Below are 17,241 nucleotides of genomic sequence, written 5' to 3'. Positions count from 1 at the left end.
AATAAACAATATATCTAAGTCACAGTGTAACAAAATATTTCTTAAAGTTGCTCAAAGCACAGCCAACGCATATAATCTGATCGTAAGCACTGAAATAAAGAATCGATCTAGGTGACAGAAACTAAAGATGTGTTTAGGTTGATTAAAGCACAGCACACATAAACAATCTGACCGTACACTCTTGCGCCGAGCTGCTCATATCGAAGCAAACTGATCGGAACAATACCGTCCAGGATGGTTTATTTCTGCGGCAGAGTTCCAATTATCAACTCTACGTGAATTCTCACTTTGGCGATGCTCCTCGTTTCTTATAACTCTACAGGGCCATGCTTTGTCTTCCATGTAAGCAGTAAACGAAACTTTAAGTTATTTTTTAATCAGATCCAGGAAACAAAAATGCTTCTGAATTGCGTATCTTTAATTGCAATTCCAGATTGCACATAGTCACAAACCGCTTCAGTTTTACTTTTCTGAATCTGAAAATGACAGGTAGGCAATTCACAGAATAGTCATTTAAATGGGTTCTTTTTTCCGAAGTGCACAGTAAAAAATAACTTCCTGTAAAGTTGTTTTACCTTTCGTAAAGGCGGGCATCTTCAATTCACCTCCCAACATCTCAAGAGAATCCCCGATGAGAAAACCCCTGTCCGCCAGAATAACCTATCCAGGAATGATGTTGTCCACTAAACCCAGCTTTCTCAGTGATTACTTTTTCACTTGCCCGCCCGCGCTAGTCTTGGGAAGTAAAGCACACTGAGCCCTGTGGTGTAATAGCTAAAAGATTTTTCACTGTTTTGTGGTGTTTATAATTAGACCAGTTTTGCGCTCCAGTCAATAAATTGGACGGTCTCTCTATAAACACCTCGAAACAATTTACTATTACGGAGATGCTTTTGCCAAAACTTTCCTTAAAGCAAGAAGGCATGGTAGCGCACAAACTTTTTCTATCAGGCCAGAAGACAAGATCTCATAAATTGCTATACAAAGCATGCAAGTACTTACGAAAGTATATTCATACTTTGTATGGAGCAACACCAAACCTAAAATCTTCTGTAAGTGAGTAAATATGGTTAAATACTACTATAACTCAAGGTGTTTAGAGATAGCATTTGTTTATTTATGTTTCTCTCTACTTACAAAAATTACTGGCCAATAAAAAATGAAATGACTTAATTTTTACATCTACAGCAAACTGTTATTTCATTATTTGATGTAGAAAAAATAGAGCCTGGAAAAAGTTGACTTCTTCTCCTGGAAAACCTGTGAAAGACCTTGAATTTCTTTCCTAAGAATCGCTAGACACCCTGTAACTACTACCAAACACAATGAAGAAAATGTTTAGAGATCATAGATTTTATACTTTCACGATGGTTCATTTTGATAAAGAGATATTTCGGGTTTCACTCGTGTAAAAAACTACGAATTGTTTGCCGACGTTTCGTGAACATTGCAGTTCACATCTTCCGGGCTGACCTGAAACTGGGGTATCAGGTCATGATGTTCTTAGGTATACTTTCTACGATGCCTGTGATTGGCCAGAGTGCCCCACCGTGGGGACTGGTCGAACTTGATTGGCCAATCAAGTCTTTTTAAAAAATCCGGGAGAACGGGAAGCCAAATCGGATTGGTATCAGATCCATTGTCCCTATTTATGTTATTCGGGGTTTTTAAGATTTCGATTGCTTCTCTATGTTTCCTTGGGAAATTTGTTGTCTTTTGCAATGACTGTTGTTTCATCAAATAAAAAGTTATGTCCTGTTTCGATATGATGTACAACTAGTACTGATCACCGCTCTCCCGGTTTCTCCTATATAGACTTTGCAACAAGAACAAGGGATTTTATACACTTGTGGATCACTGAGGGGTGCCTTTTTATCTTTAGGGTTATTTAGTAGTCGTCCTATGTTCGCAGGTGGTTTAAATATGGTTTGGATGTTGTATTTCTTGAGAATTCTTCCTATTTGTTCTGTGACACCTTGGATGTAGGGTAGGGTGGTGGTAATTTTTCTCTCTCTTTCTTTCGTACGTTGTGTTGACTTGCTTTTTTGAGTGTGTTTTCTTATTGCTTTATCAATTTGTTTGTTTGTGTAATCGTTCTATATTAGGATTTGTTTAACGTTTTGGAATTCCTTTTGTAAGTTATTTTTGTCTGTTATGGAGACAGCTCTGTATACAAGGGAGTTGATGAGCGATTGTTTTTGAGATGGGTGATGGTGGGATGAGGCATGTGGGTATCTGCTTGTATGCGTGGGTTTTCTGTAAACATTATGTCCTACTGTGTTATCAGATTTTTTGTAAACTAATGCGTCCAAGAAAGGCAATTTTCCGTTTTGTTCTATTTCCATAGTGAACTGGATATTAGGATGTAATTGATTGATAAAATTGAAAAACTAATTTAGTTCATCTGGTCCATGTCGCCAGATGACAAATGTGTCATCATCGTAACGGAACGTTTAGAAACACTGTTTAGAACATATCTCCTGTAAGAAAGATACTTAAAAGGTAAGTAACAGAGCCATTGTTTCGAGCAAGAGAAAAAGCATTTCCGAACTTTCTAGTCCTGTCAGTTATATCGTCCGTTTTTCCTTTTTTTATAAGTTCTCTGACAGATCTGACTTGTCGGCTTTTCTCTGTAACTTCTCCGAAAGTGTGGTGGCTAGCGTCAAATCTTCGAACAGCTTCGATATCTCATCCATCGATAGTTCGGTCTGCAAAACCATGCTGGTTTCTAGGCTTTCTATAGACCAGTTTTCCTTTAGTTCTACAAGTACATCGCTGTTGTCTGTATATACTATTGCTTGGCTCGTTTTTAGCTGGAACTGAATTAATTACATATGATCATAAAAATTATGTAGATTTTTATTTGATAACTTTAAAAAACAGAAAAAATTCGATCCAATCAACCTAAGATTTTTCTCGCAGTCAATCTGATTTTAAAAACTTATACATTTGACTGTTTGTACATGCTTAACCTCTTCGTACACCTTTCATGCCGGTCTACTGCGGACTTTCTGTTAATACTAACTCCGACCTCGTATCCAAGGTTAATACATGGTACCCAATCTGGATTATTTTTATCAGCCAAATTGGCCGGTTTTCCTGAATAAAGAAATCAAAACATTAGAAAAAAAATATGAGATAAAGTACACTATCCAAAAAATAATGGAATCAGTAATTGTTTGGAAATTTGTAATACACGAATAGAGGAAACCACCCTACAGTAGATACTTATTTACAGTAGATAAACTGAGTTATCTGAAAAACTGACTAAAAATTCTCATTATTTTTTTAAGTATAACATCTCAGCAAGAATACTATATTTTCTGACGAAGTTTCGTTGAAATTATAGGATCCTTATTATAGGATCCTTATAGGATCCTCAAAATTTAAAAAGAAATTTAAACCGTAATCATAAAACTAAAATGATAAAAACGTCAACTGAAAAGCAGTAGGGAATCACTTATAAGGTAAGCCACAAGTAGTAAACTACGACCGATGATAAATAGGCAACGGTCAATAAAGTAGTAAGCGCCAGCTAATTACCCGAGCATTAGCATAAGTATATCGACTAATTCAAAGCATCGGTAACTTAGAAATATGTCAGTTATCCTATTAAAAATGTTATATATTACACCCAGATAATGAAGGGTAATTATATTGTATGCCATCTAAGACTACAAAACGATCACAAGTAAGACTGAAAAGTATTAACATAACTATGCAGTTAAAATAAGTAATTGATGTTTAGCCTATAGAAATTAGAATTAAGAAATTGTCTAGAAAAGAGGAAGCGAAGAGTAACGAAAATACAAATGAATAATAAGGAAATCAATATAACTAAAAAGGGGACAATAAAATGAAATTATAGAATATTTTGGAAAAAGAGATAACGAGAGCAAAAGTAGATAAGAGAACTTGACAGTACATGCCTCGTCGAGTTTTCTCGATCGTACGTGCCTCATCGAGTTTTCTCAATCGTACGTGCCTCGTTGAGTTTTCTGGATTGTACGTGACTTTACAAGAGGCTTATTTCTATATAAACCTTAAACTCACCCCTGGCGTTTGTCTTTCACTTCGTGGCAGTCACACTGTCAATTTCAAATTTCAATTGTACGAACCACTTGGAAAAAGTCGCGATCAAATCGACAAACGTGAAATATTTCTTAACGAAGAACCGCTTTGTGTAAAATCGGGTACTTGTATGTTCCACCGTCAAATAGTACAAAGTGCTAAATGTAAACTAAGTCCCTTCGGTTCACGGTCGTCGTATACGTTGATCTCCGAATAGTTCGTGAGCATCAACTAAAAACATCCGGTAGAATTACGTCGCTATTCTAAAAATCGTCGGGGATATCATCGATACTACAAATCTTCTCTTGCCCTTTCAAGACTAAAAAGTAGCGTAGGTTTTATAAATCTTCTATTGTAAATTAATTTTACCTTCTTATATTATAATAAATTTACCAATAACTTGTGAAAATTGCCATATTTTTTAGTTTTAGTAACACGCAATCCCCGTAGGATTGACGAGTGACAACGATCCCACATTAATTGCTCAGGATGTAACAGTTGATTTGGTGGCAGCGGTGGGATCCTCACTTCTTCGTTTAAATTCAGTATATTTAATCTAAATTTAAATTCAGTGTTTCCCTAAAACCTCAAAAATTATATTTTCGGTTTTTAACAAAAAATTTCTTCGAAAATATTTACAATCTGATTTCAGTACAGTAAAAACAGTAACAAAAGTGTGTAAATTTATTAATCCGGAAAAGTTACAAAAATTTAGAATTCTAAACCCTTCTCTCGTTACATCTTGTAATAGCCCTTTCTAACCTAGATTCCTGACAGTCTAGGAAAACAAGTTAACTCCATTGTAAGAATCTCTCTTGCACGAATTGATCACACGTGAATGGAAATCCTACAACGGAATTAATACCTTCAAATTCAATCAATTTTAACGAAAAGGATTGTTAAAAAAAAATTTTGCAAGTTTCAATTATTAGACACAATGAACACCTTTACATTCGTTATTTAACGAATCAAGTGTGTCTAATCTTTACTGCCTTTTTCTACTGAACGGACAAAGGTAGTCGTTCCTAAAGTGATAGATACACGCTTGGATCAAATCGTTCACCTACATTTTGCCAATGTGTTAATCACCCATAATTAATAATATATCTTCTGTCTGCTTACGCTGGGCACAACTGTCAGTCAGTGATCAAGTGTAATTATAGTTAGTAAATCCACCTAAACTTCATCAATCTGTATCTTATTTAAATAAATACGAATATAAAAAAATACAAAATAAAAAAAAATTTCTGCTTAAAATCTATGTCCTTCAAAAATCGTTAACCCCATTGTAATTAAATTATAATACAGATACCCCGCATTAAGCTTGTTTTACTCTTTGTAAGTAAAGGCTTTTGAAACAACGACAATTTATGTTATATGCAACAACCTTCGCGAAATTTTTGCGATATTCCAACATTTTATCTTTCAAAACAAAATTTTAAACCCCTCTTAAAAGGTTTGTGTTTAAAATTTAGTTATTTGACCTTCGAAATATTATTCGATCTATGATCAAGATATTATAATTTTAGGGAAATAATCCAGTAACTCGTATCCTCTCTTGAGAACTTTTAAACATTTTGAGCCTGTAGTTCAAATTTAAAACCAATTACAGATACTTTCTAAAACAAGCCTTTTTACCGGGACCTTAAGTTTTGAAAATCTAACAAGTTTTTTGTAATCAGCGACCACCAAAACCCTATATACACCTATTCCCATAGAATTTTAGCTACTAGAAAAATGCGAACTTCCAAAATTTGAAACGCAAACCCACCAGTTTTTCAAATTTAAATACTAAAATCAATTTTTTGTTAAAAAGCCCGCAGTCGCTGATTTTGGTTGTGAGCTTAAAATATTCCTGGAACGCCTAGGAGTAAAATCCATTTAGAAAACCCTAGGTTGAAAAACTTTCGATTAAGACACCTTTCAAGCACACCATGATAGCCAAGTAAGTTCGGTTAGCTATCTCGCTGAAGTTCACAACATTTACAAAAAAAACGAATTTCAAACCAATTTTTTCCCGTTAAACCTTAAATTTGAAAGTTCTAAGTGGCTCTAATTATTGACGAAGATACCTCAAAAAGATTCATCCCTATAATCCCACCGGAAAACCCCCCAATTGAACCCCTAAAAATCAAGAAATACCTAAAAATTCACATAACTTCTAGACCTAAAATGTTGCTGTTGATTATAGCATTATTTGGTGCCGTAAATAACTTAAGAATGTACCACACCCCTATTTGCTTCTAATTATACCTTTTTCAGTCCTAAGAATTGAAAAAGTAATCATAAACTATTCAAGTCAAACCCAACTTCCAGAAATACAATTTCATTACATATAATGATTTCATTTAATGTCTAAAGAAACTTAACAAAGTTTTATTCCCATATCTCCTCCGGAAATCCCTGGTTTTAAGCCCCATAACATGATAAGAATTCGGAAAATATTTCCAATAATATCCTAAATTCAACACCTAAAATTTTACGGTTTGAATGGTTCTATTTGATGTGCAGAGATGTCCAAAAAAGTTTATCTTAGGATTTTAAAACCAGGGTGTTCTGAAACGGACAGGGCAATGCAATTTTTTTGGATATCTTTTGACCTCTAATTCTTTCTAAACCATAGCATTTTAGATCTGTAAGTAAGGAGATTTTTGGATTTTTTTTTTAAATTATACTTGGGGGGTTCCATCTCTGAAGAACGTAGCGTATCACAAACCGAGAAGGAGGCGATAGATTTGATCAACATAGTAAGTAGTATACGGTGAACTATAGAAAAATCACCACCATCAGTGGAGCGCACAGATAGCCCAGGTAGCATCGGAATGGAGACACATCTAACTTCCAGAGGGGTGAGTTTTTACATATCCACTCCCGACAAGAAAGCTTGTCTTTCTTCCTAAGCGTTTGAAGAACGCCAAACTCTCGGGGATGCACTGCGGTTCTTTCTTATAAGCCACTCTGTTACGTGTTGCAAATCACATGCGTGGTGGCATAAGCCATTTGTTTCAGGTTATATAGAAGGGACTTATAGTCCAATGGAATGTCACTTTCAAGAAAAAGGAAGTTCTATAGTTACGATCATGATTTATGCGAATATAAGTATTGCACGTCAGCGTGTATCTTGCCCAGTCCGGTCTGGGATACATATACTTGTTAATTGATTTTCTCTTAACACGCGTTCGCCAACTGTGCGATCCAGCGTATAACCAGCGTATATCCAGCGTATTTTTTGGTTGATAGTTTTTTTAAAAATCTCTTTTTGTTTAGGGCAGATACCCATCAAGTTAATAAAATTAATACAGAAAGCTGTCCTATTTCACTAGGAGATATTTGTATACATGCATTCAAAGTAGATTCAAGTAGAGAAAAGGTGATTCAGTACATTCTCCCGCTTGTAGCTTGAAGGAAGGTATACAATCTCGCTACAAGAACGACAGTGCTTCATACTATACTATACTTTACGTCGAGCGAATAGAATTAAGCTGTTTAAGCAAATTATTAATTGTCATAGTGGCCGACAAAATTTGACAAAAGTCAAAAGCCGGAAAGCAGACCAAACATTTCCGAAGGATTTTGATGCGCTGAATCCGAATCCGAACTGAAAATTGCTCCTGTACGTCAGGTTTTCAAGATGTTGTAACCTAAAAATGCAAAAAAACGCGTTTTTTAGCTGCTTTTGAGGTTATGTAACTATACAAGAAAAACGTCTACCACAAAGATAATATGGAATTCGAAAGTACTAATCTTCCCCTTTCAAACCTACTTGGATTTATTAGGATATCTTTATTTTTCACCAAAATATTGTAATTTGAAATTTCTTATTTTAGCGTTTTAACCCATTAACGTTGAGGTGTTCAGATTTATACAACGCATTCTCTATTTCTGACAGTACGATCATTTATCTTCAAAATATTATCTCAGGGGTTTTGGAGGGTGCCCTTTCTATTGCCAGTGTCAGTTTTTTTTATAACCCCTAGAAGATCCAATATGTCACACACTAGGCTACAATTTAGGGCTTTAAAAAAGGACAAAGGATCCCGCACAAAATACCAACAAAAAAGCGTACAGTCGGTTGGAAGCAAACTTTGCACATTGATAAAACAATAAAAAATATGGAACCTGTTTCTTTTCATTTCTACGGAAACCGTTCCCTAGGGGTAGAAACCACCCCTAACAAGCTACAATCATGCTAACCCACCTCACTCTGAGAACAATAAGTTTAGTCGCATATTTTTTTGGATATATGAAGTTCCATGCCACAAGTGTGTTAACCCACCTACCTGCTAATCCACCTAAACCCAGAAATCACCCCAGCAAATCATAAGCAGGCTAACCCCCCTTAACCGTGGGAGCAGCGAATTTAGTCGTTTACATTTCGTAAAATAATTGTATTCCACACTACAAGTGGGCTAAACTTGAAATTAAAATTTTCAATTTAGCGTATTAACCCATTAACGCCGAGATGGTATGCCATTGTCCCTTGAAAATGTTATCTGAGGGGTTTTCGGGGGTTTCTTTTCGATTGGCTCAGTTTTTTGTTATGATTCCTAGAAGAGCGAATATGGAAAACAGTTAGGGCTTTAAAAAGAACAACAAATTTTAGCATTATGATTCATTTAATATTATAAATTTACTAAGGATTTTCTAGCTTACTAAGGCAAGACTCAACATTTTCCAGCCACTTAAGGCTGGGCTTGGGATTGTCCAGCTAAGCAAGAAAGTACTTAATATTTTCCAGCCAATTAAGGCAAGACTTTGAATCGTCCAGCCAGGCAAGGCAAGACTTACGATTGCCCAGCCAGTTAAGGCAAGAATTGCGATTGTCCAGCTAAGCAAGGAAGTACTTAATATTTTCCAGTCAATTGAGGCAAGACTTTAGATTGCCCAGCCAGTCAAGGCAGGACTAACGATTTCGCATTCAGTTAAGCCAAGACTTGGGATTGTCCAGCTACGCAAGGAAGTACTTAATACTTTCCAGCCAATTAAGGCAAGACTTTAGATTGTCCAGCCAGTCAGGGAAGGACTTTAGATTGCTCAGCCAATTAAGGAAAGACTTTGAATTGCACATCCAATAAAGGCAAGACTTTGTCTCGCTCAGCCAGTCAAGGCAAGACTTTGAATCGCCCAGTCAGTCAAGGCAAGACGTTGAATCGTCCAGCCAGTTAAGGCAAGACTTAAGATTGTATGTTCAATGAATTTGAAACTAATTGCTTGTTTTCTTATGGAAACGTTCACACTTCATGTCAAACGATCGTTGAACAGACTTTCGTTTATGGCTAATAGGATCTTTATCATTTCTTTGCAAAGACTTAAATGCGGAAATGTAGATCTGATATAATTGAAACATTCTCCTTCGGTGTTTAGGGCTTTCCCAAATTGCTTAATTAACCCTAGTTTTATATGAAGTGGTGGCAATAATACTTTCTTTCTGTCAACAAGACTTTCATAAACAACATTATACTGACCAACTGTCCACTCTAATCTGTCTGGCCATTTCTCTGTTATCCAATGTTCATCCCTTGTACGACTGTCCCAAAGGCAAAGAAAACAAGGGCATTTAATGTTTCCTGATTGTAAACCCATTATAAGATTTACCATTTTTAAGTCACCACAAATAAGCCAATTATGGACATTGTATTTTATTTTTATCAGGAGTAATTGGAAAGTATCATAAGATTCTTTAAGTGTAGTTGAGTGACCTACTGGAATTGCATCGTACTTATTTCCATTATGTAATAGTACTGCTTTAAGACTTTCTGTACACGAATCTATGAAAAGACGCCAATCCTCTGACGCATATCAGCTTATTTTAAATAAATTAATGAGTCCTTCGATATCTTTACAATACACGATTCCACTGTCCATTGAAAAGTACATGATAATCTTTTCTTCTCTATTTCTGTAAACAGTTACTCTAGTGCCACGTGACAATAGTTTCCTCTCTTTGAACCTTGAAGCGCAAAGCTTAGCTTTGTTTTTTGAAAGATCAAGTTCACGTATAAAATCCATTAATTCGTAAGTTGATCGGTCACTTTTGTTTTCAGAGTGATTTCTAATACCAATCTTGGCTGGTGTAACACTTTTTACATCAGGGTAAACGATCTTCACCAAATACTTTTTAGAAAAACCTCCTGTTTTTCATAAGCAAAAGTAACAATCAGTATCATGCTCGTTGGGCTCACGCCAAACAGGTGGTTGAATAACAGTCTGCGTCTTGGTACTTTCATCGTCCCAATTTGACAAATTTAATCTACAAGCATGACAAATTGACGTTGGTTCCCACGGTTTATCGAAAATTTTCATTAAAGTCCCATAACAGTTGAAGTATGACGTTTTTATCGAATCATTAATTGATCGACGGTATTTCTCCGTTTCATAATTTCCACAAACCTGACAATACGTATTAACTTTCTTAGCGCAAGGAGTTCTTGAACTCATTTTTTTTCTTATAATGAACAGTAACGTGGAAATTCTAAAACTCACTATATACAAAAATCACGATCGACACGAAATGTAACCGCTAGACAGATTTCAAATACAAAAAAAATTTATTACCTACGCGTACAACCGTTAGCCCGCCACTCAAACGTGATCTCTAACACGGAAAGATTTGTAGCAAAAAACAAATTTCATCACCTACGCATAACACGTCATAAAAGCGTCGCCAGCTCAGTGAGCTAGCTAGGGATCGAAGACTGTCTGCCCCGCAGAATGGCGAGCACATACAGCGAATGTGGACATTAGAATGCACACAGAGTATGCAGTAGAATTCCGCGCAGTCCGTCTTCTTTTGTTTTATCAATGTGCGAAGTTTGGTTCCAAACGACTGCACGCTCTTTTTTTGGCTTTTTGTTCGGGATCCTTTGTTCTTTTTTAAAGCCCTAAATTGTGGCCGCCATATTGGATCTTCTAGGGGTTATAACAAAAAACTGATACTGGCAATAGAAAGGGCACCCTCGAAAACCCCTGAGATAATATTTTGAAGAAAAAATATCATACCGTCAGCAATAGAGAATGCGTCGTATAAATCTGAACACCTCAGCGTTAATGGGTTAAAACACTAAAATAACAAATTTCAAATTATAATATTTTGGTGACAAATAAAGATATCCTAATAAATCCAAGTAGGTTTGAAAGGGGAAGATTAGCACTTTCAAATTCCATATTAGATTTTGTAGTAGACATTTTTCTTGTTCGGTTACATAACCTCAAAAACAGCTAAAAAACGCGTTTTTGCACTTTTAAGTTAGGATATCTTGAAAACCTGACGTACAGGAGCAATTTTGAGCTAGGATTCGGATTCAGCGCATCAAAATCCGACTTACAGGAGGCAAAAAATTGTATAAGCGATTAGTTATTGTTTAAAAAATAAAAAATATTTGAAAATAATTGAAAACTCGTCACTTATCGATTAAAAATAATTAATATTAAAATAATTCCGAAAAATATCGTTCTTAGCACGAATTTGATAGAAAACTGTTATTGCGCATTTTTGGGTAATTTTCAGGCATGATAAAAAGGTACTTGGGGAGCGTAAAAATTAGAAGTTAATGGTTGAAAATTATTCCTTGAAAATTCCTTGGAAGATGACTATACACAAAAAGTTGACAATTAGTACTTTTTCCCATTTCTTCGAAAATCGAGCTTCTCCTATTTAAAATCCCATGTTAATTTCAAGAGCCCAGGGACAGAGGTTAACGTCGAGAAACGATAATTAAAAATCCAAAGTCGAATTTTCAGTTGGAAGGATGACAATAAGGCCATTTTTGGACTCGAATTGATGTGCTTTATACTGCCAGACATTAGAGTTCTTAGTGTGCCTCATAACTCTGTTAAACAGTTTCTTAAAAGAGCAAAGAAATCTCAAGATAATCATCCTTTTAGATTAAAGATTTACATGGGAATTCACGTACTTGGCTAGATTCCCTTGTATTTCAAACTGCTTATAATTAAGGCGGGCCACCAAAGTTTTACAAAAATAGAACAAATATATGAAGTTGAATATACATCAGAACCCTTTATCTAAGCCCTGGGTCTGACCTTGAAACAGGGTCTACTTCTATTGAGAAAGCAGAAGCAATGAGGATTTGCGAGGTTTTTCAGCAAAATGGTTATTTCCAGTTAGCTTTACGGTTACAGAAAAACCTTTGAACACACTCGTTACTTAGTGGAGGCACCCTGCAATAGATAATGATTTGATAGTAGATAAAAATTAATTACGAGTACAAATGTAAGTATAATAAACAATTCTAATTTTAATATATTAACGCGTATTGTGTGCTAACTTATAATTGCATTAAATAATTTATTTTACATATATCAGTATTTTAAATTAACGATTATCTACTATAGGACTATTATTTCGGGTGCAATATGAAGTCAGTATTGTAAATTATTTAACTTTAACCATGATGCACCATGGGGAGACAATCTACGCTGTACTCCACTTATTCTAATGTTTTCAAAATATTTACAAAGTTATATACAATATATATATATATATAATTAAAAATTTGTCATAAGGACAATCACAGGATTTCGCCGGGATCGGGTGCTAATCTGGAAAATTGCACCCGCTCCCAGCGAAATCGCGTTGAAATTTCAGCCACAACCACGCCTCACGACCGTGAGATAGGTGGTTACAGTCTGTAAAGAAATCAATACGACGATCCAGCAAAAGCCTCGTGCACTCTAAGAAAACGGAGCGACCCAAGGACTACCGCCTTCTGCATTTTTCCCGCAAGTGTTTTAGCATACTGTTCACACGCAGGGATGCTTTTTAGGACATCAGCAAGTGAAAGCTTGGCACGTCCAAGAGCGCCGATGATAAGGACGATTAGTTTAACAGAATATTCCGGGTACAATCGCTGCAACTCCCTTACAAGGTCTCGATACCTCTCTTTCTTTTCGTTCTCCTTGGTTATGATGTTTTTGTCAGCTGGTGCCGAAAAGTCGATAACGAACATGGTTCGCGTCTCGACGTCAAGAAGAACCATGTCAGGCTTCGAGTGAGCAACAGAAACAATTGTCGAGAATATTAAGTTCCAGTATGTGCGGCACTACCCGTTCTCGGCAATTGACTCGATTTCCCTAGGAGCATTTAGAGGAGCGATATTAAGGTTAATGCCGTAAGAGTAACCGAGATGGTAATAAAGCAATCTTAGTGCCGCATTGTGCCTTCGAATGTAGGTCGTTCACGTGTGGGTTGGACAACTAGATAGTATGTGAGCTAAATGCTCGGGGTGTGCATGGCACGCCCTGCAGCTATCATCGGGAATGTCTTGGCTCAAAATGTGGCGACGGTATGTTAAGGTGGAAATGACACCGTCTTGGCATGCAAAAATGAAACCCTCCGTACCAGACTTCAGTCCAGGCGATTTAAGGAAAGCAAACGTTAGCTCACAAGACATTGACTGATCTTTCATATTTCTGTGAAAGTTACCGTGCATCCTCTTATCAAGGAGCTGTTCACGAAAGTTTTTCTGTTGTGCTTTCTTAATCCGGGATTTCAGGAGTGAATACTCGAGATAGATAAGATTTGATGCATCTTGCTCACCCCTAATACTGAAGTCAAGTCCGAGTGTTTCAGCAGCCTCCTCTGCTGCTTTGTACAGAAACGCCTCTCTGCCCACTTCTTTGTGATTCCTGACCATTTTCAGAAGAGGGTCTCTTCCATTTGCAACTTTATGTGCTGTACCCAGAATAATCCTGTTGTGAAGACATTCAAGACTCAATATTCCGCGAACCCCTTAACGGCGTGAGATGTACAGTGGCGGAACGGAAGACTTAAGATGCATGCTTTTGTTCATGTTTATAACCCTTCTTGCCCCGATATCAAGGGATCTGAGCTCGTTCTTCGTCCATGGAACTACTCCAAATGAATAGAGTACTACCGGGACGGCAAGCATGTTCGTTGCAGATCTTCAGGAATGCCATTAATTTTTCCTCGCTTCAAATAAACCTTGGCGCATTTGTCTAACCCGAATTCCATTCCAATTTCCTTAATATATCACTTGACAATCCCTAGAACTAGATGTAGTTGCTCTTTGTTTTTAGCATAGATCTTAAAATCGTCCATGTAAAATACATGAGTGACCTTGTACTTTCGATCTGCAGGTTTGCCGCACAACTACCTGTCGGAATAGGGAAGTGCTAGAGATAGTGGCAATAATGTAAGGCAAAAGAGGAGTGAGCTCATGGTGTCGCCCTGAAAAAACACTTATCTGAAAGGTGACCTTGTTAGTTGTCACACGATTTTCTCCAGATGAGATGGTAAATCTGGTTTTCCAAAGCGGCATCAATCTCTCTATGCACCGAACGATTTGCGGATGAACCTTTAAGATTTCCAAAAGACAGATAATAAGTCTATGGGAGGTCGAATCGAAATCTTTCCGATAATCAATCCAGGCCATCGATAGGCCACGCTGGTAGAATGCTGCATCTTTACAGACACATCTATCGATGAGCAGGTTCTCCCGACATCCGGCTACGCCTTTCTTTGAGCCTCGTTGTTCATACATTTCTTTCCACACAGGTACAATTGCCCGAACAATCCTATCATTTATGATAGCTGTGAATATCTTATCAAGTGTGTTCAGACAAGTTATTGGCCTGTAATTCCTCGGGTCAGCTAAGTTGCCTATTTTCGGCAGGAGTATTGTGCGCCCTTCCACCAACCACTCCGGAATCAGCTCTTCCGACTTCAAGTATGAGGTGAAAATACGGACCAAATGCTGATGGCTTGAAGAAAACTTCTTCCACCAGAAGGTTTTGATACAATCTGGTCCTGGTGCGGAATAGTTCTTCATCCCTCTTAGTACTTTTTTCACCTCCTCGGTAGTGATGGGTGGGCATTCTTTATTAGGTGTTATGAGGGCAACACATAACTCCGTGAACCTATTTATATTTTCTGAGTATCCGTCCTGTCTATGCTGTCTATGCAGTCTATGCTAAATACTTCAACCTCATCTGCTTTGGGTGGATGTTCGACAGTAACCGGAAGGTCTTGGAAGAGTCGAGATATGTCAGAGAGAAACTGTTGATTTTCTCTGACCCACCTTTTCGTTCGCTCTAGACTTCTCTTAGCGTCAGATAGTATATGTATTCTGTCAACAATATGCTGCCTGATGGTCAGCAGCTTTGACTTGTTAAGTGTGTGATAACGGGTCCGGAGTTCGCGCGCGAACTTTCGAACCTTGGCGGTAAAATTCCTGCCAGATGTGATGTAGTCAATCACACATAGAATGCGGGACGCGTACTGTCTTGCCCAGCCTATCTTTATGGCAAGTTGATGCATTCGTCTTTTGGTCTTATGATCAACCGTTGGTTTTGTTTCACAGTTCGCATCGGTTAAAGCTCTCGCTGCATTATACACACAATAATTGATAGCCCAGAGGTCAAATTCTCCGGAAAAATGTCCACGAAGCTTGTCATCCACTTCAGCCAGATCTTTAGGCTTGAGAGGAACCTTGGTATTGATGTTTCTTCGGATCATAAAGCATCGCTCTTCCTCTATTAGATGCCTGTCCGCGGTTGGTCTCAGTGTCGCCTCTCTTTCTCTGTTGCCTGCTTGTTCTAGCTGTGGTAGAGTAGGCGTTCCGCTAACATAGCCCCTTTTTCGGAGGAGTTCAGCATGGTTTCGCAGACGTTACTGCGAAAAGTGCGATAGCTCCGGGTGCTTCTCGCACCACAGAGCACACAGCTGTGCCATGTAACCCCGTTCAGGGGCCACACTCGTACCGTAGCGCTCTAGCAAGTCGTGATTCAGTCGCTTTGTCCACCCAAAGGTCGCGAGCCCTGCGTGTTCTGTTGTTCTGAACTGCACTTACTAAAATTATGTTTGGTATTGTCATTGTTGTTCCCACGAGAAGCTAGGGAAAGGGGTTCGTCCATCCTTGTAGAGCCCCGCATGCAAGGATAAGGCTACGTACTCTGAGAGTTCGCCCGATATCCCAGAGTCACCTTTCTAGACACCTTATCCAGGTGCCATTCAGCTTTCGGCACGGTTTTCACACCTCCGCTTGGGGGTTAATTCCTTCGGGACCACCCCGGGACAATTGTCCACGACTGCCTATTTATTTTTGTAGCCATATTCAGCAGAAACCCTTGGTCATATGTTCTACGTGGTCTTAAGGATAAATCGTTATGATGATAGTATCCTCATGATTTTATAGGAATCCTTTCATCTTTGTACTCTATCCGAAAATTGTAAATCTTGGAAGAGGTATGTCGCGACTGAATCTTAATGCGCATTACATTTTGGCATGGCCTGTGAACATACAATTCGCACATACTACCTTCGTTTATGTGTTTCGCTGTGTACGATTATGTTTACTTTTATTGATAAGTGCCGAGATTAAGCTGCGTCAGCTCACCCAGTGTTATTATGGGAAAATCAAAGACAGCTCTAGCATCTAATGTTTGCCATATCACCCGCTTCTTTGACCGCCCTTCCTTTGCAGCCCGTTTATGTAAAAGAGTTGGCTTTTTTCACCAAGCGGAGCACTCTGTCAGCAATTACGTGATCATCAGAGTTTTTACTGATATGTGATGGCCAAAAAGCGTTAAAAAGATCGCTATCATGTTGTAAATAGTTTCTAAAATTAGATCTGAGTGTTCGGAACTGCATAGTCTAGCGCTTTCCATTTCCTCAAAAGACCGTTGACGGCCTCTATAACTTTTCGTATTTTTGTGACCAGTCTAGATTCATTGGCCTCGAGATACGAGGGTAGTTCAATAAGTCCTTAGAATGACCAACAAATGGCGCGCGAATCGCTTCAAATCATCTGTTTTCAGTCAGCACCACTCCCGACTAGATATATGGTGCAGTCACAGTCCACATCTTCTGAGTTTACGTGTTTTTATAACCAATTGAAAAAAAAAATTGTTCGTTAAGAAAAATGGAAAAAAGCGAGTTCATAGCGGTAATCAAACATTTTCATTTAAAGGGTTTAACTCCATATGAGATAAAAAATGAATTGGGCTCAGTTCATGGCACATCTGCCCCTGCCTTAGCAACGCTTTATAACTGGGTAAATGAATTTAAGCGTGGTCGTACATCCATAAGTTACGAACCACGTTCAGGAAGGCTCGTAGAAGCAAGTACTCCCGAAATCATCAATAAAATCCACGATATGGTATTGAAGGATAGAAGATTAAAAGTGCGTGAGT

Source organism: Belonocnema kinseyi, chromosome 9 (genome assembly GCF_010883055.1).
Source record: "Belonocnema kinseyi isolate 2016_QV_RU_SX_M_011 chromosome 9, B_treatae_v1, whole genome shotgun sequence".
NCBI lineage: Eukaryota > Metazoa > Arthropoda > Insecta > Hymenoptera > Cynipidae > Belonocnema > Belonocnema kinseyi.
Note: the sequence above shows the minus strand (reverse complement) of the source record.